This window comes from Ictidomys tridecemlineatus, chromosome 1, assembly GCF_052094955.1.
Source record: "Ictidomys tridecemlineatus isolate mIctTri1 chromosome 1, mIctTri1.hap1, whole genome shotgun sequence".
Taxonomy (NCBI): domain Eukaryota; kingdom Metazoa; phylum Chordata; class Mammalia; order Rodentia; family Sciuridae; genus Ictidomys; species Ictidomys tridecemlineatus.
In genome coordinates this window covers 131,168,286-131,196,219 of record NC_135477.1, presented here as the reverse complement: position 1 = coordinate 131,196,219, position 27,934 = coordinate 131,168,286, and positions in this window count along the sequence as shown.

Below are 27,934 nucleotides of genomic sequence, written 5' to 3'. Positions count from 1 at the left end.
CCGATAGCCTTCAAATAAACTTTTCTTCCCCTACAGTTGTGCTGGTCAGATCCTTTAGACACAGCAGTGAAAAAGCTAAGATACTACTCCTTAAGAAAAGGGAAGTACACAAAGTGTTCTGTGGCCTGACTGTTGAATGTGTATAGATTAGTATTATACTTGCTTGGAAAAAATGACTAGAATTCCAATGCTACTCAGGACATAGTGCCAATAAAGCCAAGATGGTGAAGATTCAAAAGGAGATGCATTGAGTTCAGTCCTAGAAATCATCTGCTAGTCTTGTGGTGAAAAATCTGGAATGGAGTGTACCTGAATCTGAAGGAAAGAGGTGGAAATGTGTAAGGAGCATCTGCCATAGACATGCTGGGACATGCTGTGACTCACTAGGTTGCTGGCCATAAAGAACAGTAGTCACTGAACTGCTTAGTCGTGTCTGCTTTCAAATGATAAAGAGTTATATGGGGCACTAGCCAGAGGCATGCTTAGCAATGACTGCTTACAATTGATAGGGAGCACAGCTCCATGGACATGCACAAAGAACATGCCCAGTTGCAATTTCATCACCTCACTGGAAATAACCAATGGACATTGACTTTCACTGAGTGTAACCAATCACCAACATACACCACCAACTTGGAACTGTATTTAAATTGCTTGTCCTGCCACATTGAAGAGTTTTTCTCCAAGGACAAAGATGAGACTGGCTGCCTAGCTGTCCATCCCTGGACCAGCTCCACAATTCCCTGAAATTTAGCCATTGGCTGGAAAGAACCACCAGAGAAGGACAATGTCTGCTCTTTGGCTAAGAGAAGTCATGTGGTGTCAGAGGTATTTTGGGGCTTGTGATTGACCTAGGCTTCTGTAATGTGCTTGTAATGTTTATTTACTGTTCATTGAATGCTAGTTGGGGTGCTTCAGCACACCCCACACTTTTTGCATTAATTGTTTATATTTGATGATTGGTGTGATTGAATATATGTTTGCATTTAAAGGCAATCTGCCTTTTAGTAATTATCAATAGCGCCTCTCACGACAGATGAAAGCGGACATAGAAGCATGTGAGGATGGAGACTCAAGCAGTAGTTTGCTTCTGAGGAATCCACACTCAGATATATTTGCACACTTGTGGGTAGGCAGTTGGGGATATTGAGCAAGTATTTAGCCCATTCAAGGTGAAGAATGGGATTAGAAACAAAAATGGATTTACTCACAACTGACTGCTATTTGTTCTCCCATCATATGCATATTTTTGTCATTTTTTTTGGTTGTATTTGGCAGTTTAAGCAAAACTGAAAAACAAAACAGCTTGGGGATTGGTTCAGAGTTCTGTTTTATAACTATTTGCTGCGTAGGAATGGCATGTTATGTTTGGTGAGAAGTTCATCTTACTCATATCATTCTACAAAATATATGAAACAGAGAATGAGAGTTTAGGAGTAAATGAGGATGAAATTGGATGAGGATAACAGTCATTATGATGGAGAATGTGGAGCATAATTTTGACTGTAATTAGACTGGAAAGAAGGACAACAATAAAAGAATAACATGTTGGAATTTAAAATTTTATGATATGTATTTATTTAGTAATACTTGGTTAAGCAACTAACATGTATTAGATAATATATTTGTTGTTAAATACATAATATTTAACTCTAGAGAAACTTCCCTTGTCCTCAAAGAGCTTATTCTCTAGAGTATTCTGGATGAGAAACAGAATGAGTTAGTAACCAGCATGAGGCCATGTATGAGCAGGAACAGTGGAGTAAAGCCAAGATGAGAATGTTGAATGAGTTAGTTATCTCATGCAAACAACACCAATAGGAAAGAGAGGACTATAGAGCCATGTGCCCCCTGTATAGGGTGTGTCCAGGAGAGAAATATCAGAGGCTATTGTTCTGCATAGCTCAACAATGAGATCTTATAATTGTAGGGAGTTTAGCATGAGGCATGAGCAGCCATCCAGAAAGAAGCAGCAATGCTAAGCAACGCTAAGCAAGAGCATTAGTCTAGTCCCAGTCTGGCCCTTGAAGAAAGTAGGGTGCAAAGTCTGAGCAGCTATTTCTGCAGAAAATTGCAGAGTAAGTAACAATTAGGAAGGCACAAGCATTCACCAAGTGAATAAAGATGGCAGGAAAGAAAATCATGGGAGGATAGAAAAGAGAAATAGAGAACAATGTCTGTCCTCCAAAACTTAGAGATGCCAGATTTTTGTTTTCTCCACTATCTTATATTTTCTGCTTTGAACTACATGAGTGTATTTAGTTGGCTCAGTGCTGTTGGTCAATGCCGAATTGAATTCTAAGGGAGAATTTCTTTCTTAAATTTTGTATATCTCTTATCAAAATTCTGTCAAGTATATTCTCAGCATTTAACAACTGCAAATAAAATTTAAAAAGCTGAACAATTTTGAAGCCTAAGTAATATTCAGAACTTTTTAATAAAGCATGACTATTTTAAGTATAACAAAATCTGCCTTTGACATTTTGAATATTTTACTATGTCCTTGTCCTTTTCAAAATGACTGTTCATTTTTAACTCCCAAACTTAGCTTGAACAGATATTCATTCTTGTGCAATAAACCCCAACCTTGTTGAGGCAAGCTTAGAATCTTATGTGTTCTGAACTACAAGGCACTTATAATGACCAATTAAAATTACAATACCATAAAATTTCACCTCAAATTAACACCATCTCCAAAACTAGTTTTAGGAAGTCAAGCAGTTTAATATGGATGTTATTTTTGTTTTTAGATTTTTTTCTTTTAAAACAATACATTTTTTTAGAATATTCTACTGATTAAATGTTTATGCTCCCCTTCAAATTCATATTCTGCAATGTGGTGATATTTAGAAGTGGGACTTTAGGGAGGTGATTAGGTTTGAGTACAGAGCCCTAGTGAAGGAAATGCATGACTTTGTAAAAGAGACCCAAGAGAGCTCTTTTGCCCCATCTGTCCTGAGAGGTTACATTGAGACAATGGCCTTCTCTGAACCAGGAAGATTGGCCTTACCAGACACCAAGCCTATAAACACCTTAGTCTTAGACTTCCCAGCTTCCAGAATTGTGAGGAATAAATTTCTTCTGTTTATAAGCCACTAAGTCTATCATATTCTGTTAGAGCAGTCTGAAGGCACTAAAGGAAAGTAAGTGAAAGTATGAAGAAAAAAAAATCTGCTCATTATTTTAAGTTAAATACCATCACATTTCAATTTAATATAATGCTTTCACATTTTAAAATATTTTTAGTTGTAGATGGACACTAATACCTTTATTTTATTTATTTGTATGTGGTGCTGAGGATTGAATTCAGTGCCTACCACGTGTTAGGCAAGCGCTTTACCATTGAGCTACAGCCCCAGCCCTAATGAATTCATTCTTGAAGTTATTTTATAAGCTGTAGCTGCAATGAATCTTCATCATCATCAAGAAGCTTCTTAGAGTAGTGGTTAGGGGGATAAATCTGGAGACACAATGAAAGAATTAGAATCTCAACTTCAGTCTTTATCTTGTGTTCCCGTAGTCAACACCCCTATTTCCAATTTCCTTCTGTGGTGAATCTACTTAATATTTCTATCCCAAGTTTTCTTCTCTGTCAAATTGTGGTAATGATACCAACATCATGGATCTTTTATGAGATTTTCCCCCTCTAGTACTGAGGAGTGAACCTATCGGGGACTGTACCACTGAGGCACATCCCCAGGTCCACCCCCTGCCCATTTTCTCATTATTTTGAGACAGGGTCTTGTTGTTTCTAGGATGATTTGAACTTGTGGGCCTCCTTCTTCAGCCACCTGAATCTCTAGGGTTATATATCTGCACCACCTTATCCAGCTCTCATGAAATTTAAAGGGTTATTTTAATTGTATGTTTAACCTAACCCTTGACACCTATGGAGAACTGTCACAGGGTCAACACACACACACACACACACACACACACACACACACGTATACTTGCTATTAATGTAGAAAGTATTTAAAGGTTTCAAGAATTAAAAGCCCATCTCTTTCTCAAATGTATATAATACTATAAAATCAAAGTCTATGTACAAAAATAAGAAACCAACTTTTGCTTAACACATTGTGAAATATATGCATGTATTACATTGTTTTTCTTTGTTATCAGTTTTCAAGTTATGCTTTTATCATTTAATAAATTAAGGGTAAAAAAAACTGAGGATGAACGTTCAAGTACTTTACTCAAGGTCACAATCTAGTGAGTAACTTAGAATTTAAATCATTATGTGAAAGACACTAACGTGGATACTTTTTGAACTGTTCCTCATTCACAAACCTTGGGTGTGCAAAACAGAATTTTTCTAAATGGTGTACACTGAAAACTAATTAGGTAAAATATCATGGTTGCTTCTTCAGTTTCTGTAATGGTTTGGGTATGAGGTATTGCAAAGCTCCAGTATTAATGCAAGAGTATTGAGAGGAAAACAATTAGATTACAAGAGCTATAAAATAACCACTTGACTGACCCAGGTAATGAATTAATCCACTAGATGGATTAACAATGTGAATAGAATAACTGGGTGGTAACCATAGAGAGGCGGGACATGACTGGAGGAAGCAGGTCACTGGGTGGGGTTGTGAATTTGAGATTTATATTTTGTTCCTGGTGCCCCAATTCCACTCTCTGTTTCCTGGTTGCTATGAGCTGAATAGTTTCTCCTGCCATGATTTCCTTCATGATGCTCCACCACACCTCAGGCGGAGTGATGGAGTCATTGACCATGGACTTAACCTCTGAAATCATGACCCCAGAATACATTTTCCTCATGTAAGTTGTTCTTGTCAAGTATTTTGGTTACAGCAATAAAAAACTGACTACTACAGTTTCTATTCCATTCTAGTATTTTTAAAACATTGGAGATATTCACAAAGGAAAGGTTTCTTTTTTATTCTCCAGTTAATGTTCTTCACAGTGTTTCCCTATCCTTTCCCCCTAAACTATTGTTTCTAGCCAGGTCAGGGACAGAGAGAATGGAAAATGTTTGCTTTCTGCTTCAATATCACCTTCAGGGTAAAGTAGCAATGTACATATCAAGAAATATGTATTGGGGGTTGGGGGTATGGCTCACTGATTAAGTGCCCTGGGTTTAATCCATAGTACCAAAAAACAAAACAAAACAAAATAAAAGAAACATATATTGGGGCTGTAGCTGTAGCTCAGTGGCAGAGCACTTGCTTAGCATGAGTGAGGCACTGGGTTTGATCCTTAGTACTACATACAAATAAATGAATAAAATAAAGGCATTCTGTCCATATAAAACTACAAAAAAAATTTTAAAAAGAAAAACATATGCATTCAAGATTGGTGAATGGATGGAGAAAAGTTCATCACATGAAGAAATAGAGAGTCTTTCTCCTCCCTGTGAATCTAGGAAAGGTCATGTGAGTTGGACTGACTACAGGACATTAATAAACATGACTCAGGCAGAGGAGTAAAAAGTGCCTGTAGATTTCCCTCTTGCTACTTGGAACATTTCTCCCACCCTGTGAATAAGCAAGACAGACCTCTGAGAGGCTGAGAGATCACAGGAGAAAATCCATTCCAGCCCTCTCAGATGAGATCCCATAAACTACCACCAGACATGTGAGTGAGCTCATTCTAGACCAAGTCAGCCAAGATTGAAAGAAGTGTCAAGTCAACCCACAGAATTGTGAGCAATTACGAATGTCTACTCTTTACTTTTTCAACTGCTAAATGTTAGGGTGGTCTACAATTCAGCAAAGATATGTTATGATACAACAGACAAATGTTGGATCCATGGCTCTCTGGGGTGTTCAACATGAGTGAGTTCTTGTCATTACCTTGTCGCTAGCTTTACAGGGTATGCAGTCAAGACAGAAAGTCAAGAAAATGTGTCATAAAAGGTGTTACAAAAGCAATTGATTGAATTACATTGAATCCTATAACTCAGAAAGATATCACAGTAAAACGCATTAAGATTCACCTTGAAGTTGAGGAGCGTAGAAAATCTCATCAATCTCAAAGTCAATATAAAGGAAGGAAGGGGCACATTTTCAAAAGATCTCAGAACTTTCTTTTAGAGTTAGAAGCAATCTTATTTAATTCCCCCATTTTTCTACATGAGGAAATGCAGAGTCAGGGTAGGCACAGTTGTAGGACCCACACCTGTAACTGTGTAATTTCTCTATGACAGCATGACTGCATTCCATCACTCCCACAGCTAATCACAAGGGAGCCATTAGATGGCTGCTCTTGGATGAAAGAAGAGACCTTTCCCTTCCGTCCAATTCCTGACTTCTTGAAAACATGATTAATACACCCCTAGATTCATTCCTTCCTTCCTTCCTTCATTCATCTTATTCAAAATATTTATCATGATTACAGAGTTTTACCTCATCTTGTTCCTGCTCTCCTCAGTAAGCTCATCTCCTTAGTTATTCTGTCAGTCATCACAGTTTTGCAATTGCTGTTTTCTCTGCTTGGAGCACATTTTCCATCCATTCTTACATAGCTTCATTCTGAGATTGATTTACTATAGAGCTGGTGGTTCTTAGGGTCCCCTCAGGGGCCCCATACATGCAGCTGTTTTGTTCAGGGAATTGCTTATAACTTTGGATTTATAATTCTGTCTTTTACATGAAGAGATCTCTGAGTCAGTGAGGAAACAGACACTACTAGTCCAGTTGGACCCTTGGCATCCCAGCCTAGGAGAGGCAAGAAGCATCAACATCATCCTAAGTGGGACAGGGGGAAATATGGAAATTAGAGGTAGGAGTGTTTGAAATGCAGATTCTACAGTCCTGCGGTGTTTTCTTGTAATAGTTATCTGGTTCACTGATTCCATTCTATAAATCTACAATACTTTACTGTATTGTTTTGTAGTGATTTGAAGTTTGAATTAAAACATTTTGACAGCAATAGTATAAAAAAAGAAGCATGTATTTCATGAAAAAAGAATATAGCATTGTTGTTTCTTAGGAATGTTGATACTATATGTTTTAATTTAAAATGTTTGTAGACATTTACCATCTGCCAAAGAACAATAGTGATAATACCAATACAAAAACAAAAACAAAAACAGAGAACACAGTTATGTTGAAGAAGCTTTACCATTTTAAAATGTGTCAGTTAATTTAGGACTTTAACAAAGACGATGATTAAATACATGAAACTACAAAGGCTAATGTATATACAACTGTGAAGCATGACTTTGCATTGAGATTACATAGCTGTTCTTCATCTATATTAGTTGTACTCATTATGATTTTAGATTTCTTTGTATACATGCAAAGAGTAAAGTGCTAGTATAATGTATAACAAAAGATGAATTGATGAATTGTTCAATGATGCCTGTTTCATGTCAATCAACTGCTCAAATTAGAAATCATTTGATTCTAATAATGATTCAATTTGTTTTCATTCAATTAATGAAGGGCATAAACCTTCCAGAAGTTAATTCTGTCAAAAATTAAATTGTTGAAAGAGATGTTTTCAATTCATTCAAAAGTTAAATCAAGTTAAAATGATTTTTGGGGGGGTTGATAATGTGAATACAGATTTTGGTGGCTCAGAGTATCATAATAAAAAACAAGACTTTTAATAAAGCATCTATGGAACCAAATTTACATAAAATTGGTTGAGGTGCACTCACAATTCATAATGCATCTAAACAAGCCTAAGTACACTATAATGTATGATAATATATATTTTATTAATTCATTATATATGTATACAATGTTACTCATGCATTTTAATTTTTGGTTCTATTTAGATTGGCAGAGCAGTCTATTTCAATCTTAACTTTTTCTTCTGGGTAGATTAGTAGAGTACTTACTGTGTATGTGTGCATGTGTGCACATGTATAGAGAAAGGGAGAAAGAAAGGAAAGGGAGAGGGAGTGAGGGAGAGAGGCAGAGAGAGAGGGAGGGAGGGAGGAAGGGAGGAGGGGGAAGGAGAGAGAGAGATTGGATTTCAAATTGTTTCCTAACATAATTTGTTGAATAAAAACAAATAATTCATTCATATGCTGATGGACATTAAGGTTGATTCCATATCTTGGCTATTGTTTATAATGCTTCATTGAACATAAAAGTGCAAACACATCTTTGACATACGAATATAATTTTCCTCAGATTCTACACATTTCTTTTGGATTATACCTAGAACTGGATTTTGCTAGATCATTTGGTAGTTTCGTTATTTAATTTTTTTGAGCAACCTCCATACTGTTTTCCATAATGTCTATAATAATTTGTACTCCACTGACAGTCTTCAAGAATTATCTTTTCCCCACATATTGTGGGCTGGAATTGCTAATACTTTGTAAATTAGATTATAAAGTGTAACAACAAGCTATTGGAAAGTTGACTATCCAGCAATATATTTCTGAAAGAAGTTGGTCTGTGGTGTTGAAGGGAAATTTACCAGAGTCAAATAGACAAGAAGATTGTATTTAAAAGCATTGCTGTAGAGGTCCATAGGATTTTAGTAAGAGAGAAATTGAACACAACTCCCATTGCAAAAAAGGCAGGAAAGTTTTTAAACACTAATAAGTTAAGGAACGCTATTGGAAAGGTAGTAGAGAAGGCTGCTCAAGGTGATGAAGCCATCTTTGTTCGCTAATTGGTGCTTACTAAAGTTGGGCAGCTACATTCCCACAGAAACCAGGAGATGGGCACTATCTTTCTCTTTTCTTTCTTTTTTAAAATTGATTCTTTTTAGTTATTCATAACTTAGGATGCATTTTTACATAATTATAAAAGCATGGAATATAATTTGCTCCAATTCAGTCCCCAGTATTTCCCCTTTCCCTGTCTCCTCCCTCTTCCTGTTCCTTCCCCTCTGCAGATCTTTCTGCTATCTACTTTTACTTTTTTTTTTTTTCCTTGATGATTACATTGTAAAGGAGTGGCTTCCAGGTCCTTGAAAAATGACATTTGCAAAGTGTAAAGCTTGCAAGAGGCAGAGAGAAGATCCACAATTTCAAGAGGAAAAAAAAGAATTTACAACTTTTTGCAACTTTTTTTGTTTTTACAAGTTTTATAAAGTAAATATTCTTGAGGAAAAGGAAGTCAGGAGGTTGTAGCCAGGAAGCAATCTGCCTCAAGTTTACTGGAGCCGAGGGGAAGCATAAGGCCATTGTGGTCAGTGCATCTGTGAGGATTACTCTATATCTGACTTTAAGATAAAAGCACATAAGGAAAAATTCAATTATGTACAGTCTCTCCCCACTGATTCTTTTAGTTGGGGTACTTTATTCTTGTCTAACAGGATAGAATCCTGATGGTGCTTGTTTGGTCATTTAAAGCCTGATCATAGGACTCTGAATGAATAAATAATTTTAGTTTTGCCATAAAGTCAGGAAGGCAATAGGTTTTTTGCTGTGGACAGATGTCCTCCAGGGTTCCTCTGTACAAAAGATTTACTTTTTGAAACATTAAAGCCAATGAAAATGTACTTTCCTGCAAAAATGATGACAATGACAGGATATAACATCTGTTTTACCAGAGACAGCTGCACACAGTAGCTCCACACTGAGCTTACTCTAGCTACTGCACCCCAGCTGTGGTCCTCAGGGAGCTCCACCACAACGACTGCCTTAACTCCTTCCCAAAGACGGGATATCCAACAAAGATGCCAAAAATATTTTAGTATTATTTTTATCTCTGACATTTGAGAGAAAAACCACACTTAGTGATGAAAGTTTGCTTAACATGTCTACTAATTGCCTTCAGTATGTTAAAAATGTGACCCTTCTAACCATCATATTTCCTTGTAAAGGTATTTTTGTGCCAATTTAACACTGAAAAAAGGGTAAAATGTATAAGAATAAAATGAGGCAATGTTGTTTTCAAACCACATTGCTTCTTTTCTTAATAAGAGAGATTGCTCCATTTTTTGCCCTTATAAAATTAAAATAATAAAAACCCGTCACATGCATTGGTGTTAGAAAGATTAGAGTTTGTAAGTAAAATGCTTGAAACATGGTATGTACCAGTAGTATGTTATTATTTATATGAAAGATTCATGTATAGTGTGGTTATAAGAAGGGGAATACTTTTTTTTTCTGTGAAACAGTTTTGCAAATGCACACAAAATATTCTGAGCCCAGAAATAGTCATTTTTCTTTTTCTCTCTATTTCACCTTTTTAAAAGAAATAACAATTAAAGATGCTGATACCAAAACAGAAGGTGAGAGAAGTGATGCACTATTGCATAATTGATTGGTGACATTTTTTAAAATAAATTATGAGATCAGGTGCTGCTGCTCTGGACTCCAAAACAAAAATGTTTTCAAGAGTACCCAAGAGACAATCCTTCTCTCTTGATGTAGGACTGACACAGCACTAATCCTTGACTAGTTTTTGGAAGGCAATCTCAAAACTTGAATAACTTGGACATAATGAAATCAGAGAACATATTAGGATAATTCCAGAAAATTTAATCATTTACTAATTCTTTCATTTACCCATGAATGCGTTTGTTCAAATGATACTTATCAAGTGTTTTATTACCTAATCAGCACTATGATAGGCATTAGAAACCAATTTTAAAAATAGATAATCTTGATTAAGTCCTGCTACTACCAGGAAATAGTTTTGATACTTTTTTTTATCCATTTACTCTTTACTACTTTCTGAAGTGGATATTATTGTTATCCTCCTTTTATAGATAAGAAAATTGAGACAGGTAGAGAAGTTAAATAACACATGCATGATAACACAAAGGAGTGAAGCCAGAACCCATGCAGTTTGACTCCTATACCCATGCTGCTGAGCATTGCTCTATACTTTTTCTTAAATAGTTACCCAAATAGTACTTGGCCTTGATGGGCACAAACAGAAGTAGGAAACTTATAGAGAAAGATCCTGATACATGAAGGCACACAAAGAGCAAGAGAAAGTGAGCAAAAGCCAGGCCTTCCAGGACATAGAAAGAAGTGTGGTCAAGGGGTTAGATGCTCAAATACTGTAAGCCTTACCTTTGGGGTCAGGCAGACCTGTGTTCCTTCCCAGTTCTTTATTTTAAACTGTGTACTTCAGGCAAAGGAGTGAATCTCTCTGAATTTATCTTAAAAGTATGGATAATAGGATATACCTAGTGATGCATGGTGGTGCATACCTGTAATCCCAGCAGCTGGGGAGGCTGAGGCAGGAGGATAAAAGTTCAAAATTAGTTTCAGCAACTTAGTCAGGCCCTAAGCAACTTAGCAAGACCCTGTCTTAAAATAAAGCATTTTGGTTCAGTGGTTAAACACGCTTGAATTCAATCCTTGGTACCAAAAAATCAAATAAGAGGATTTACCTCACAAAATCCTGTAATCAACAAATGAGATATTTGATATGTGTCACTCAGAATAGTGCCTGGCACATATAAAGATTAAATAAATCTTAATTATTCACTTAATTATCTTAAATTTAAAATAGGATTTCAATTCCCCATATTGACTCTAATTATTTTCCTTAGCTTGAATTAATTTTCTGTAATTTATAGTATTAATATCTATAGAGTGAGATGTGAACTAAATTGTTCTGCTTTCTTTAGCAGATTTTAGACTAGAAAAATTTTCTCAAAGATAGTTTAAAATAAGAAATATGCTAATTATCACAAGAAATTATTATAACATAATAATTTCATATGCTTACATATGGATATACAAAGTGTTTGCAGTACAGGGGTGTGCGTGCATGTGCGTGTGTACTTCTGTGTGCTATAGTGCAGAGAGCATGTCTACATGCCAGTTGGACCAAGCCATAAAATTTAACATAATCCTGGTCCCCTAGGTTATTCCTCAGAGCAAAATTATATTGAAACCCCAAACCACTGGCTCCAATGCTCCAAAGTTGCTAAAACAACCCAAGGAAAACTAGACAAATGAATGAATTTCCAAATTTAGTCTCAGTGAATGCTAAGAGCAATGACTCTCTTTCTAAGGAATGCAGTGGGTTACGAAGTGGACTGCCAAAGTAGGTGGTGAATTTCCTCCTTACACAACACTAAGGTAGTTAGTGGGATTGTAAAAACTCAGTGGAAATACAGTTCTTCATTTACTTTGTTCTCCATGAGCTAATAAAAGCAGGAGACCTTCTCTTTCCCTGTTTGTGATCAGGAGGAAGGCAACATGTGGCTAGAAATCACCTCTGAAAAAGACAAATGGGCTGAGTTGGTTCAGTGACAGAGATAGCACAAGTCTATGGGACAACAGTTGAGAAAGACTTCTGTCAGTGAATGGAAAAATCAGAAAAGGGACTTTTTGTGTAGACTATCACCTTAAAGGTCCCCTGTAATGAACACCCTAGGAAGCATTGATGGGTAGTCAGCACAAGGCAAGAATAGGTGCAGATTGTTGATTGTGTGAATAAGGAAGAAGCTCCAAGAAACAGGATATGCACGAGAGGGAAGGAGTACTAACCAACAAGGAACCTGGGAAGATGCCATAACAAGATTTTTCCCAGAGCTGTGTCATTAAAAAAAATGTCCAAATGTCTCCTTTGGCAAAAAGTCTTTCATTTCCTGATTCCTTCTATCAGCCAGGTTAGATCTCTGGTGAGTCAGATGGCATTTGGACAGTTGCTTCATCTAAGGAGAAGCCAAGACCACTATGAAAAAAAATAAACTATGTAATAATTATCTCTAATTATTAGTCTAAAGAAGCTAAGCAAGTTCAAGAACTTTGGAATGCTATTGGGAAGACTTTCATGTGACTGATACCTCATTTTCCTTTCCATCTTTACATATTGGGTTCAGCACACATCTGTTCACATCTGACTGTGCCTTCATGCTGCCAATCAAGCCATGTGAAGAACAGGCAGCAGTGCTGAAAACATGTCCCAGGCCCCTCAGTAACATTTCAGGGTACTAGCAAGTTGATGCTCCTGTTTAGAACAGTCTACCAGAAATTCAAGATGAGAACTTTAAATAGAAAATGTTGTAAGGAATCTTGGCACTATTGCAAGGAACTGTGCTATCATTTATTTTGTTCAAGGGGAGTTTTTTTCCCTCAATGTTTTTTCCAAAATTTCTGATCATTGTGTTTAGCTATCCAAATTATCAAATTTGAATAAATCAGGCTTTTGCTATAGTTATTATCAGTACAATACTAGAAAGCAGATACATATGGATTTTAATAGCTAATGGCTCTCTAAACTATTTTAGAAATAAAAAATTCTGTTGGTGATATTTAGTATTTCATTAAATTGAAAATAAGGTAAATCCTTATTTTACAGTGGGTTCTACATCTTGAAGATTTGAATTACATTCTTACTGAAATGTGTGCTTACCAATTGATTCAATTTCACATTAATGTAATTCATCATTTTTATAAGTTCAGTGATTTTCCTTTTCTCACACAGTAAGGCTGTTAACCTAATGGTGCTGCAATGTAATGATCTCTCTCAGGAAAAAAAAAATACCAAGTAGCTTTATTCCCATGTTTCTTTGAAAACTTCGGAAATTTTATGAATTTATAGTATTTATATAAGTGATCTGTAAGATTATGAAGAAAAAAGCATTCTAATTTGCTAATGTATCGGCTTTATTTTACCCAATAGGTCACTTGAGCCAGAATGATGTTGTACCCCTGGAATCGAGCAACTTGGGAGATGAGGCAGATGACTTCAAAATAAGTGGAGGGTTGTTAGGGAAGAGTAGAAGTACTTTGAGTTAGACAAAAGGGAATGAAGGGAAGAGGGATTGGGAATAGGAAAGGTAGTAGAATAAAATTGGACATCACTATCTTATGTGACTATATGATTACATGACCAATGTAATTCTACATCGTGTACAACAAGAAGGATGAGAAATTATGCTCCATATATGTTTTTCAAAATACATTCTACTATCATGTATACCTAATTAGAATAATTTTTTTTAAAAAAAAGCATATACTTGCCTCAGTAAATAGAATAAAAGTATTTGGAAAACATTGACACCCATTGAAAAAAGTCAAAATAAAAATAAAAGGGCTGGGGATCTAGATCAGTGATAAAGTGCAGCTGGGTTCAATTATATATAAAGGAAACACAAAAGATCACTTGAGTTGTCTTGATAATATTGTACATAAAATATCAGGATTTTTTCTTTTTTTTGGCAGTATTGAGGACTGAACCCAGAGGTGTTCTACCACTAGGCTATATCCCTATCCCTTTATATTTTGAGTCAGAGTCTCTGAATTTACAGAGGCTTGCCTCCAAATTGGAATCTTCCTATCTCAGTCTCCCAATTTGCTGGGATTACAGGTATGCAATACTGAACTGATAGAAAATGCAATGTCTTTGAACTATCTTTATTGACTCTCATCACGACTCAGTGTTCCTGATGATTTTGTCCGTTATTAAAAATGTTAGGGGCTGGGATTGTAGCTCAGTGGCAGAGCATTTGCTTAGCAAGTGCAAGGCATTGGGTTTGCTCCTCAGCACCTCATAAAATAAATAAATAAAAATAAAGGTTAAAAAAAGAATGCTTTAAAAAAACTTTAAAAAACGTTAGTATCATAGGAATAGAAATAATGAACCTCAAATATCTGTGGAAACCACAATAGAACCTAAATAGTCAATGAACTTGTGAATAAAAAGAATATGTCACAGTCTCAAAGTATAACACAAAGCTATAATAATCAGAACAACATGATATTGTCATAAAAACAAACATATAGAATAATAGAACAGTATAGAGTCCAGCAATAAATCCAACAAATGACAAAGTGCCAAGAACACAAATTCAAAAAACTAGAGTCACTTCAATAAAGGTGTTGGGACAAATGACTAATTTCATGCAAGAATGAAATTAGACCCTTATATCATACCATGTTCAAAAGTCAATTCAAAATGGATTAAAGATCATGCATGATACTAAAACTATAAAATTGCTATAATAAGCAAGCTGTGATGGCAAACACCTGCACTCCCAGCTATTCTGGAGGCTGAGGCAGGAGAAGTAGTTGAAGCCAGAAGTTTGATGCTAGCCTGGGAAACATAATGAGATCTTGTCTAAAAATGAAATGCAGGTGGAATATCTATGACATTGGTCTGAACAATGAGTTTTTGGATATGACTCCCAAAACACAGAAAACCAAAGCAATAATAGAAAAATGGAATTACATTAAAATAGAAAGATTTTCCTCAAGGAAAAAAGACAATATAATGAAAAAACAACGTTCAGAATTGGAGAAAATAATGGCAAATTATACATCCCATAAGGGGTTAATATCCAAGGTATAAAATATATATAATAATGTTGAACTTCTAGAAGCAGAATTTAGCATAGGATTTGCCAGGGGCTGGAGGTTGGATAGGTGGGGGAAATGAGTAGTTATTGGTCAAATGGTATAAATTCTCAAGCAGGATGACTAGATTATGGAGACCTAGTTATAGCATAGTAAATATAATATAATGATGTATTGTATACTTGAAAATCGCTGAGCACAGTCATAAATGTTCTCGCCATAATACATCCATGAACTGACATGTTAAGGAACTTGATATAATGATTTTCCAATGTGTGTGTGTGTGTGTGTGTGTGTGTGTGTGTGTGTGTGTGTGTGAACACATGCAATACAGATACATTGTATCTGTCAATATATTTTGCTATGGCTTGGATGTGGTTTGTACCACACCAGGGTGCATCTTGGGAGCTTTAATCTCAGACTGGTGTTGGTGGAAGTTCAATCCTTTAAGAGGTGGGGCCTAAGAAGAGGTTCTTGGGTTGCTGGGCATGCCCTCCAAAGGAATTAAGAGTTTTCATGGAATCCTGTTAAGACCTGTCAAGAGAATGTTACAAAATCCTGAGTCCAATACACCTAGTATTTCTCTGTTTTCCATTTCAAGATGTGATGCTTCTTCTCCCATGGCCTCCTGCTGCTACAGCCCAACATGAAATGAAGCAGCCCACAGGAAGCTCTTGCCATGGTAAATGTTGCTTGAACTTTCAGTCTCCAAATCTGTGAGGGAAACAAATCTCTTAATACATAAGCTAACCTGCCTATTTTGATGAAAACAAAAACTTGACAAATATATACCTTAAATCCCAGGGGGAATAGTAACAATGGAAATAATTGTGGTCAATTTTGAATAATTATTTTATGTTTCACACTATATTTAGTAATTGAACTAGAGGAGCATTTAAATATATTGGCTTTGTATTCATTCAAACTCTGATTTTTATTTCAACTATAATGAACTATCTTTATTAAGATATATGACCACCAAAACGTAGCTGTTTCAGGAAAAGCCTTTTTATAACCTCTTAGAACAAAGTCCCTTTCTCTTTCTGAAAAATGCAAGTAACAACACATATCACATAGGATTGCTATTATAATGATAACTTATGCATAGCACTAAAGTTTTTAGAAAAAAATTAGTAAAAAGAGCCAACTATCCATATTTTTTACATACTTGAAATTAAGTTTAAAAGCTATTATTTGTGAGTAGAAATCATAGAAAAAAATGTTTTGCTTGGAATGTTCCAATAATTACACTGATTTTCCATTTCAATTAGTTTACTTATGTGTAGCATTTAGCATGTAAGCAATTTAAAATTATTAATTTACTTACTAGGATTCATTTGTGCCTAAAGAAATGTTGAAAATCCATCCAGCTCAGTAGGATATAAGTTGGTTGCCTATACCCTGCTGTCAGAAAAAGTATTATGTATATTTGACAATAATTTATTGACTTGACCCTATCATATCCTCATTTCCTGATGCCTTTTCTACAATTTCACTGGCCAACTTTAGATTGGAAATTGGTGCAATCGTTTCTCAGACAGCTTCCAACTTCATGGTCTAGAGTTTCAAGCAAAATCTTTTCTGGTTCTAGAGAAACATTATCATGGTAGTCCTATGTGATTGGTGTTATGTCCATTTTTCAGAAAGAAAGAAACTGAGTTCCATAGAGGTTACAAGAGGCTTTGCCTAAAACAGTCATGAGTAATTTTTCTTCAATATGTTGCCATCATTAACATTTTTAATTAATTGTTTGATTTTTTTAATTGATGAAGTTGTATTTATTAGCAATAGAATGAATTTTCATGACAAAGAAAACAAAAATACAGACACTGGCTAATATTTTGGGTAAAAGTGTCTTCAATAAAACAATTAATCACCCTGTCATCAAGACATCTATGGACCAGATATAGGTCTTGTGATTTTATTCATATGCTCTATTTAGAATAGAATTCCTTTCCCATTCCCTTTTCTTCACATATAATTCAATTGTAGATGATGGTTGAGCTGAAAATCAGAAGTGCTCAACGTAATATCTTCTTTTTTTAACACATGAAAGTAGAATGTATTTCAACATATTATACATATGTAGAGTACAACTTCCCATTGGACTGATTGTACATATGTGGAATTACATTGGTTGTGTATTCATACATTATGACACAATTGCCAGAATCTGTTTTGGACTTTAGGTTTCCTTTGATTTTATGACTTTTGGACTTCTACAATGACTTGAAACTTTTATAAATTTGAATGTCTACTATACATAAACAAAACCAGGGCTATCTCTAAATAATTTTTATCACATTCATAATTTTTCCTATTCCTGTCTCTTTCTCTTTCTTTTTCCCCCATTATAATCCTGTTGAACTATTTTCATTTTAGTATTTAATTGTTTGTGAATGGAATTATTCCGAAAAGAAAATGTCTTTATATTTTAAAATGACAATATTAAGGGGAAAATGTTCTGTTTCTGTAGCTCAAGAAAAGATTTTGTGTGATGACGAACTGTAAACTTGAGGCCATGGTGCTGTCAAGGGTCTGAAGAGGATTGTACCAGTTTCTAAACTGGAGTTGACCAGTGGAAGTAGGGTAGGGACATCAAAAGCCAGGGGGTGTGAGTTGAAGCCAAGAACAAAAAGGTTAAGGAAACACAAAAACAATTTTAAATCACTAGACTTGAGGAATGTTAATGCATACCTATGTGAGTGCTAGTGAATTTGGAGTTTTACAGGGTCTTATGTCCTGCCATAAGAAACATGAAGCTGTTACACAGAGTGGTAGAGCAGAGGTCTGACTCTGAAGATCCAAAAAAATCAGGTCTGGCCACTGGCCTTCAAAAATCCAACAGAAAAGGTAATGGTGAAAAGTATAAAAGGCATTTTAATCTAATGTAGTTATGGAGGGACTAGGGGACCCAAGTCCTTAACCCTGTCTTCAAGGGGCTGACAGTGACTTGGAGGTCTTATAGAAAGGAGAATAGAGGCATGAGTTGCACAGCTGGAGGCTTTTCACAGCTGGAAAGTAGGTGATCTTGATGGGGTGTGGTCTGTCCATCAACATCTCAGGATTGGTCAGGTGGGTCTGTCCCAGTCAAGAAAGTTGCTCTTGCCTGTGGGGAGCAGCTTTTACTCATCACAAGGTATTTATCCAATCAGTTTTTGTTCCTGGAATACAAGGTGATGTGCGAGCAAAAAAGATAGATGCAAAAATGGAAACAAAGATGACAAGCCTTTAATCCTACTGTTACCACCCATCGTACATACACAGGCAAAAATGAAGTCTACATACTTATTACAAATCTGTGATTCTTTGCACAAAATGTAAGGATTGCTATGTTAAGGAAGCAGGAATCCAGCTATGTCAACAGTGTCTACTGGTGTCTTGCTATTCGCATACATCAAAGATTGTGGAAATACTTACATCGTGATGGCCTTTCTTCCTTGCCTGAGAAGGAACTCTATAGTAAAATAATTAAACTAAGTAGAGTTAAAGAAAACTTTAAAATGATACGGAACACTTGAAGAAATTATTAAGAAAAGAACAAACAAAATTCATGGTTCCCTAGGATGGAATGCTTTATAGTTATTTCTTCTGCTGGTAACTTAACTAAACTTGAGTGTCAGTGGGATTTTCTGCAAATTGATACATCATGACATTCTTTTTCTTTTGGTTTTCTATCTGGTGGTAGTATTTTCACTTTAGTTGTATCTCGGGTGAAGGATACACGAAAAAAGATAAAGTGCAGCTTTGGGGAAGCAGTAAAATGTCAAATAATTCAATTAGTTAAAAAAAAATCTGCCATACGGGAAAAAAGCAAAGTCATCATTTCATGTAGTTAATTACTCATCAGCTGGCTGTGTTTGATTCGTTTGAATTTGGGCTACAGAAAAAGCAAATGAGATGGAAGCCAAGGGAGCTATTAGAGAATTTCTGTGTCAGGGGAAGAGGTGAGTGAATGCAGTAAAGTTAATAATGTCTGGAAAGTGAATGAAATGGACAGTTTTGCATAATGTAAGGCTTCCTAAAGAAAGCTTTACACTTTATAAAAATAAAGCTTACCATAAAATGTGTAAATTTATAGGTATGGGAAAGTAAAAGTAAGAGAAATACATGTCATTGAAGGTACCAGCTCCTGAGTGTAAGGAAAAAAAAAAAACTGAGTGAAGGCAATAAAGAGAGAGGAGAAGCAGCACAGCAGTGACACAGGTTTATTTGGAACAAACCTGCGGAGGTGAAGACAGGGGTAGATACAAGGTCATGAGGGAGTCGGGGAATTACTATTATTTGTGTGTGTGCTTATGCAGTTTCTAGGGTGTTGTCAGGGAAGACTCCTTAACGTCATCTCCATTCTTTGAGGAGGTCACTGTTCCATGTAGAACCAGGTATTTTCAAGATTTCAGTTCCAGGTAACAATTTCCTTTTCTTGTATGATGCTGGAATCTGGGATTTATGTCAGAATGAGTCAGAGTGACCGTGAGGTAACTCTTGTTCTAAGACAGAGGATGTTTCAAAATGGCCTAGCCTAGGTCAATTTCTTCCCACAACTGAGAAACATATCTGTGAATAGAACAGATTGTAGTTTACATTATATAGCTTCGGTCAAATTTGTAAAATTGTGTGCTAAAGTTTCTCAGTTCATCACAACAGTATGAACATTTCATGTGATTACAAGTTTAATAAAGATCTTTAATATTTGTACAATATTTTTTTAAGAAAACCCACAAAGGTAATTTGGTCATTTCTTTATTATTTAATTTTTTCCCTCATATTACACAGATAAATAATGATACCCAAGTACATGAAGGTGAATTCATAAAGGCCACAAAGTGTTTTTTTGCTGTACTTCTTCTTGACACTGTGATGGAAATTTGGGAACATGGAAAAGGGAAGATAGACTGAATCTCCAGAAAGAGAGGTTCCCATGAACAGTTGGAATGCAAGAAATGCCCAGGAAACTGAAATGCAAAATGAGCATTCCAAACTATTCAGCCCACGCCCTTAGCCTGTAACCTGGCCTATGCTCTTGACCCATGTCCTTGCCTGCAAAAAAGAACAAGATGAGGGCAGTTCCCAAGTTCTGGAAAAACTGGTACCTCTGTTTAGCCCCTAACATTGTCCCCACAAGGGGTTTCTCTTTTCTCTCTTTGGAGGTGGTCCACATTATCTCTTGAACTTGTATTTCTTCCTTACCCACAAAACCTTCTTTCAAGATGGCTGTCATTCTCCCTTAAATGTGTATTCTTATTTTAGCCCCCCAAAAGTCTCATCACTGGAATAGCCTGCAGTCTTTCTTGAATGCATATATACTTTCCTAAATAAGTTTCTCTGAGTAACTGGCATATGCTGAAGTTATCTTCCATCACATATCTCACTTTTCCTGAGTTGAGTTCTCCCTGGGAACTTCTTGGACCTTTGGTGACAACACTATGGTAAGATATGTATTATCATTGAAATGAAATAAAAGTGCCTGTATCATTTAATATTGTGACTTTTTTATTTTCATTAAAAACACTAAAGCATTGATGATTAATTTGATGATTAGATCACCTAGGGAATTTTCCTTCCATATTTATTTCTCATCCTGTTATTCATTTTCATTCAAAAAATAGTCTGTGTTTTCCCCATCAGTTTAGAGAGAAGACTTTTTACTTCTATGTTCACACTTCCTTTTCAATTATATTCTGAAACTTTACCAGGGAAACTAGAGTTTATCTTTTCCAATTGCTAGGAGACTGTAATTGATACTAGAGATGGAGAGTTTTGACTCAGTGTAGATAAAAAGGAACACCAAGTCCAGAGCTCAGGCATAAATAAGAAAACCTCTAATCTGGAAGAGAAAGGGTGAGGAGTTCTTCATCTCTAGCTGAGGGGGACAGCTCTGGCAGAGAGTAGTCAAAATTGCCCATGAAATAAAGAACAGCTGAGCAGTTTTATTGACTGGCTAGTAAAAAATATGAAAAACAACAACCAATCCCCCAGGAAAAAAAAGCAGGGCAATGGGTCCTTGGAGGAGAAGACCACCAATGGGCTCTGGGCTTTCACCATTTCCCAGCCACAATGGGCTCTGAACTTTTACAAGTGCTTCCCCTGACTGCCCCAAAGATACATTCTGCTATGATTCAAGTTTCACTTAAACCCTATAAAAATCAGAACCCTCTTGTAACCAGTTGCCATTTTCTCTCCTGAAAATGTGACATTCTGCTGCTTAATAAAGAAAACCTTACTGATCTGTTAAAGTTTGTCCCAGTTTCTGTTACTTTTGCTTCAGCTGAGGCAAGAAGGGTCTGGTATTTTTATGGTAATTTCTTTAAGAAATCTCTTGGCATGGCCCTACACTTACTGCTTATGAGTGATTTCATGAAGAATAAGAGAGTAAGAATAGGTATATTTCATGCATTGTAGAGAGAGGGAGTAGGAAAAGACATTTAACAAGATTATGAATGAAGCTTTAAAATTTATTTCCTTATTGGGTTCATGACTATATCAATATGTATTTAGTGAGCTTCCACTTCTTCCTCCAGATCCTGTGTGCTCCATTTGGTTAAACTCTTCTTAAAATGATATAAGCCAATACTTTTCTATTGTTCTAATCTATGTAGTCAAATTGATAGGTAACAGAAGTGAATGTTGTAAAGATGAGGTTAAGAGGAGAATTCTGTTGACTGGGCCTACATTGCTGACCCTCCACTTGCTTTCTTTTAAAAAGCATTTAGCTGAGTCTGATCAGGGCAAACATTTGTGACTTTTCTACCCACTAGTGAATGCAGGACTCAGGAATGCAGAATTTCACAGGTTTCGGCTGCTTTCTAGTCCCTGGAAACATCCTTATCACATCAAAATAGAGCAAGACACCCAGATTTCAGAGTAGGAGAGTTTCCAAACTCAGCTGGTTTCAAAACCCCTCAAACTCTCCAATTCTGTGAAAAATACATCATTCTCTCTGGAGAATGGTTGGGGCCCCTCAGGGGTCTGAACTGCATACTTCTCTCTCTTATCTCAGGCTTGTCACTCAAGAAATCTTGAAATCTCTTCTGCAAGTTTGCAAAAAACAGGAAGTCTTCAGGATAAATACTTGCTTCTCAGTCACTTTTCTGAGCTGTTGGTTTTACATTGTCTCCATGGTTGGGTTCCGTGTTACGAAATCTTCCCATTTTCTTTCACCAAGAGAGAGAAGCCAAGGAAACTCAGTTTAGATCTTCATATCACTTCACTTATTTCATTCTCATCTCTCTTTAGAAAACACCTGATTAATTGCTACTGCAATTAGTAGCAATAATACTCCTACTCAAACTTATTAAGTTTCTCATTGCTATCTTTGAAAACTTCAACTTGGCCACTGGAAAGAAGTTTAAGAGACATGAAAACAAAGGATCTTTGTTTTTGAAAAGTCACTGAAAATCCAGTGTTCTTCTAAGAGCAATTTTTACAGTGCTGTTGAAATAAACATTCTGCTGAAGTAGAAGGATCTTCAATAGCAGTGGAGAGATCAAATTTCAGCAAATAAAATAAGAATCAAAGTCTAATTGCAACTAAATTCAAGTTGTACTGGTGGCACCAGGAGTGTTTCTTCGGGCTGTTCTGAAAGGAAGTGACTGTGGCAAAGATAGTCTTAATTTGTTCAAATGTGTTTTCATTGTGAGTTGGTACAAAGGTGGCAAAGGGAGCTAGATCCTGGTGACAGAAGACATGGCCACAGGGGTTTGAGTCCTTTCCAGTGGCAGCCAGTTAGATATCCCCAAGGAAATGTTTCCTGACACTATTTTTTTTTTAAAAAATCAATGTTTTATTTCCAAGTTTGACAAAATGGAAACTTTACTGTTTGCCAGGAAAATAGAACTAGTAGACCCTTCATTCAGTATTTAATGGATTCTTAAGAGAAAGCTATAAAGGAGAGAATACATGAATTGTACCCCAAATAGGCTGTAAAGTTGATCTAACTAACAGACACTCTGGATTTATCAAGACTTACATTTTTTGTTTCCTCAATTTTATTTTTTTAGTCTTTCCTGTCCTTCACTTCCTCATTGGATTTTCTTTGTTCTTTTCCCTTTATACTAGTTTCAAAATTATGCATTAATTTGGCCATCAAGCTTACCTAGAAATTTTAAATTCCCAAATTATTCAATAAACATAAATTTAATATGTGGAATTAAAACTCTGGTTGCCAATTCTTACTTGGAGTCTATTCTTTCTCCAAGTAAATGTTAATAAGCAGAGTAGCAGGAAAATAAGTGACCACAACAATTGGCAAATCTACTTATTTTTCTAGCTTTTAAAGTTTATTTTAAACACAAAAGGCAGAAATCTGGACTCCACACAAGCACCACCCAACCAATAAAGTACATTTAGAAAAACCTTGTTGACGTTGCCCTTTTTTGTTTTTATTGCCATATTTTCTTTTTTTCTTCTTTATATGCAGTTAAAAATAACAAATAAATGAGATATGAAATATGCTAATTGATAGGACTCAAGATAAAGTTTCCTCCATAAATTATGAATCACATAACATCATCCTGTAAACCTCCTTTATGTGCTTTAACTTATTAACAACTGTCTGTGAAGTTGCATTTTTATAAGGAGGATAAATAGTTGAGTATGATAATAGCTGAGATCAATAGGAAATTTAGTTTTAATTCTTATTACATTAGAAATTAGCAATTAGTGGATGTTCTTTATGCAGGTAATCCACACTTACTTAGCTCAGTGTACATGAGGCATACTGATTAGTAAATCTAAGTTCTGCTGTCCCCAAGTTTCTTAACAAGACTTTAAGTTTATAAGTTCTGATCACCTAGGAGGTCTTGTCATTCTGCCTTTCCTCCTGTCAATGTGATGTAAAATCCAGCCACAGCCCTCCTTTGCTTTTAATTCCATATTGGGTGATGCTTCTGTGCGGCAAGGACAGCCTATAAAAACAAAATAAAGTACTTCAAAATACCATTATTGATTCCACATGATGAATATTTACTGCAATTGATGTTTGGATGTTTAGATTGTATCCAAATTCAACTGATGTAACATGGGGAGACTAGCAAACAACATCATTAGGCTTGGAAGAAAACACTGGTTAAAATAACTAAAACCAAACATGAGCCAAAAAGGGACAAAAAGGGTAACATTTTCTCACAAACTTGTTTTGGCAATTTCTACAAAAAACATATTCTGACCATTAGTCAACATTGTAGATTTTTTCTTTCTCTTTTTTTTTTGGATACTTATAAATGTATTAAAGTCATGCCTTTATTTTTTTTAATTGATACATGATTACAGGTTTGAACTTCTAGCAGAAAAAAATATTTTCCTGGTGTCCATGTTCCCTCACCTCTTATTACTGTCATTTATAATTATCAAAGAAGTACCAGATAAACAAATCTGACAAAAAAATAATTCCAAGGAATCATACTTGAACATTCCAAAAATATGAAATAATTTGCAGGACATGTCTAAGTCCATTTTCTGTTGATATAACAGAATACATGAAATTATATAATATATAAAGAAAAGATATTTATTTAATTCATAGTTCTGAAGGCTGAAAGTTCAAGTTCAGATGACTTTTGGTGAAGGTCTTACGTGTGGCAGAAAAGCATAAGGGCAAGTGGGTGCATGTGGCAAAGATCACATGGTGAGAAAGGAAGCCAGAGGAAACTGCACCCATATCACAACAATCAAGTCTGGTGGTGATAAATCCAATCTTGTGAGGAGACAGCTCACTGCTGTAAGATGGCTTTAATCTATTCATGAGATCAACACTTCCCACAAGGGACCATTGCACTGAGGAATTAAGCATCACATGAGTTTTGGGGGACAAACTATATCCAAACCTTAGCAGGCTATAAACATGGTAGTGCAGATTTCTCTTAATACATTGATTTCATTTCCTTTGGATATATGTCCAGAGTAGGATTGATGGATCCATACAGTAGTTCTGGTTTTAAATTTTTGAAGCCCCTCCATACAGTTTTCCAGAAAATTTGTAATAATTATATCCCTACCAACAGCATGTGAGGGTTAACTTTTATCCACATCTTTTTCGCACTTGTCTTTTTTGTCTATTTATAATAGCCATCCTAACTACAGTGAAACTCAGGTTTCAATTTGCATTTCTCTGATGATATGTGATATTGAAAAAAACTTCTTTCATATACCTATTGGTCATTTGTATGTCTTCTTTTGAGAGAAGTTTATTTAAGCCAATTGCCCAGTTTTTAATGAAATTATACTAATAATTTGCTATTGACTTTTTTGAGTTCCTTAGATATTCTGGATGTTTACTACAGCACTACTTACAATAGTCAAAGAATGGAAAAATGTAAGTGGCCATCAATTGATAAATGAATAAAGAAAACATTATAGGTACACACAGATCCACATAATGCTAGAATACTAAGAAGGCATAAGAAGGATGAAATCCTGTCATTTGAAACAACATGGGTAGAACTAGAGATTGTTAAGAACTGTCATCAAAGAAACCCAACAGAGTGGCAACACTAGCAGTATACACGGGGAAAAAATTCCTATCTGATGCTCATATTTTAGATTCTATTTTGCTCTACATACATTAAGGGTTATTTGATGCTTAACTGATTTCATGTTTTGGGCCAAGTAAACATTAAAACAAAAAGTGCTTGAATTATCTTATTGACAGCCAGGATGCTTTAAGAATGTCTGAAGCAGTATTGAAAGATGCCAGCTTGAAGATGTCATTAGCTAATTTGATACAAAGTGAGACTCAAAAGGAGAGAATCATTAGGGCTAATTGGAACAAATTGAGTTTGTGAAAATCTACTACTTCTTGATGATTCAACAGGGAAAAACTGAAATACATAAACAGTTATAATACAAAATTATTCATTAAATTTTTTATTAAAAGAAAAATTTTAATTTTATTATTCTCATATTTTTATTGGTGCATTATAGTTGTACATGATGATGGGATTTGCTGTTATATGTTTATACATGCACACAATATAATGATATAATTTGGGCAATACCACTCCCCAGTCATTAAATATTCATAAGAGAGAAGATAAACCTGGGGGTTCAATCTGTCAACTGGACAATAGTACCTCTAAGGGAAACTATTATTATTGTTATTTTTTCTCTTTCTGGCTCCACAACAAAATAAAAAATATTATGCAGCTTCTTGGCCTCTTAGCCTCCTCTTTTGGAATTATTAGATGTTAACAAGTGAAAGACAGTCCTAAATGCTGATTCACAGAATGAAAATTCTGCCTTTTATTGACTATTCACCTTGGAATTCACAAAGGAGCCAAACCCAGCTTCAAAAAAATCTCAATCTTTAGAAAGAAATTAGGTGATCTTTGATTGCTTGTGGTCCAAGCCACCCATTAAAAACTCTAAATCACTATGATGTGTTAATAAGCCATTCTTGAGTTGTTTCTATACTGCTAACTAATGTGATAAATATATATACATATATATTGATGCAGAGCAACAGTTAGGCAGACCAAGTAAAATTTGAAGAATTTTGCAGTTGGAAAGAAAGCACACTTTAAGTAACTTATGTGAAAGAGTTGGGGTTAAAAGTCCCATTTGTTTGGCAAATGATGTATACTTTTAAAAAATTGCTGGGCACTGTGGCCCATGCCTGTAACCCCAATGGCTGTGAAGGCTGAGACAGGAGATTGAAAGTTCAAGCCAGGCTCAGAAACTTAGTCAGCTAATCAACTTTGTGAGATCCTTCAAAATAAAAATAAAAGGCTGGGGATGTGGCTTAGAGATAAATTATCACTGGGTTAAATCTCTAGCAACTATAGTTTGAATTGCCAGGTGCTGCCTCAAAATCAAAAGTAAAGAGTTCATTCATATCCTATTGTATCTGCTACTCAGTGACATTACTCTTCTTAGATTACCTTTACTTTTTTGTTTTGTTTTGTTTTTTTAGTTGTAGATGGACAGAATATTTTATTTTGTTTATTTATTTATTTTTTTATGTGGTGCTGAAGATCAAACCCAGTGCCTCACGCATGCTAGGTAAGTGCCTGCCGCTGAACTACAACCCCAGCACTTACCTCTAATTTTGAAATGTATCAAAATAAATACCAGTAACTTGGTAGGTATTAAAATAATTGGCATTACTGAAATTTAAGGCATAAGAATCAATAGGGAATAAAATTTGTGGAATTTTATGTTTCAAAATGGGTCTAACTATAAATGTTCTGTTGGATTTTGTAATTGCTGAGCTTTTGTTTATCTTTTTTATTTTTTAGATGTTTGAAGTGTTTTAAAAATTATAAAAATGAATTATTTTTTATCTTAAAACTTTAAAATTATTTAATCAATTAACCCGATAAATTACCATTTAAATAGATTTGTATGTTATTTATTCAGTATACAGGTTTCACAAAAGAAGCATAAATTTCCTCAAAATCCATAGACAGTATTCCTCTCTGTATAAATATCCTTGAGACATTAGAAAACACCTTGGAACCCTAGAATTTAGACATGTCTGACTATGTCTGGCCAACTGCTAAAAAAAAGTCAACAGAGAACTAAGCATATAAGGCTTTCCAAGGGAAGAAGGCAAGCCAAAATAGTTCTCCTAATTACAAAGCCTACATCATTACAAGAGTGGTAACCACTCCCAGTACACCCTGGTGTGTATCACCATTCTGGGTCACATGTTTGGATTTGTGAAAGAAGGTGATGTTAATAAAAATAATAGGACCATGAATGAAGAATGCACAGAGATTCTTCAGGATTCTTCAC